The sequence below is a fragment of the Mus musculus genome, chromosome 12 (assembly GCF_000001635.26).
Source record: "Mus musculus strain C57BL/6J chromosome 12, GRCm38.p6 C57BL/6J".
In the NCBI taxonomy this organism is placed as follows: domain Eukaryota; kingdom Metazoa; phylum Chordata; class Mammalia; order Rodentia; family Muridae; genus Mus; species Mus musculus.
In genome coordinates, this window is record NC_000078.6 from 67,611,795 (window position 1) to 67,613,112 (window position 1,318).

A 1,318-nucleotide genomic window follows, 5' to 3' on the forward strand; every position below is an offset into this window, starting at 1 on the left:
CAGTTGGTAATAATGTATTTAACTGAAGACCTGATAGCACACATGTAAAGGTTCTCATAAAAAGTTTATCCTATATTATCTATACAATCAACTCCTTGTATGTGTAGAAGCTTGAGTGCATTCATGCCATTCTATTGCTTAAAATTATTCAGTTACATAACCTATGCCAAAATGCATTGTTCAACAAACTTGGTATTGCCTAGTCATTGGCACATCACTGTAGGTACAAAAGAAATGAGATATGCTCCAAGGACCATGGCTAAATTTAGAAGCATAGGCATGTCTGTTGAAGTTTTCATTACGACCACCATTGCCTTTCCCTTCGCTGCTTTTCATTTTGTGAACATACTGTAGTTGAAGGTGGTGCTTTTAGGTCCTAATGGCACTGAGCTTACTTCAGACTTATTGGCTTTTAGTTATGCAGTTTCCTCACCTTATATATTTTTAAACCATGTAAGTAGCTTATAAGAATGTAATTTTAGATCACTATATATAATAATGATATATTTATGGCCTTCTGACTAAAATCAAGTGTATTATCATGTTTTCTGTTTAATATTTGATATGTCTTCTATCTGATGGCACTAAATACATTGATTTTTGAAGTCAGAAGGTGGAAAAGAGCTTGCTCCTTCATTTCATGAATTGTCCTGGTGTTGCAGTACCTGCTGGATCCTTGCATCAAAAAGTTCCCCATAATAAATTACAGAAAAAAATAAATAGATTCTGAAAAGCTTTCAATCATATTTTAATAACAGATGTATATATATATATATATATATATGTATTATACACACATTATATATTAGAAATCTGTGTATGTACATGTGCATATGGATGCCAGAAAAATATCTATGCTCTCTTTGATAGTGCCCACATAGGTATTTATATGTGTGCTGTTTTGAACCAATGTCCTCATTCTTCCAGATCAAATACTCTTACATACCAAGCCATTTTTCCCAGCCTTAAGGTGACCCGTCCAGCAGGTCTAGTTATTCAAGGGTCTCGAGGGGACCTTCTCCTAATAACCAAATGGGGGGGGGGGTAGAGAGAGACGAGGGTCTTGTGCGAATAACGACACAGAAACCGTTCTGGATTGCATCAAGACCCCAAATGTATTAGCCAGGCCTGAGGTTTAAATGCACAAGCAAAAGGGGAAGTGCCTTTCAGCAGGAGGAATGAGGCAGAGGAAATGCACCTCAGCAGGAGGGATGGGGCAGCAGGGAAAAAGAGGAAGTACTTCTCAGCAGGTGGGATGGGGCAGTAGAAATTTTTCTTTTGGCAACTACACGGGGAAGCGGGAACTTGGTGGTATCAG

The 1,318-nt window shown here is 37.9% G+C and overlaps 1 non-coding gene across 1 annotated transcript; it reads left to right on the plus strand.

The window, feature by feature from the left end:
- Nucleotides 1–501: 501 nt before the first annotated feature.
- On the plus strand, nt 502–687 carry Gm26256. The gene has a single exon (XR_003950376.1). It is a non-coding gene; the product is annotated as a U2 spliceosomal RNA (small nuclear RNA).
- The last annotated feature ends 631 nt before the right edge of the window (nt 688–1,318 follow it).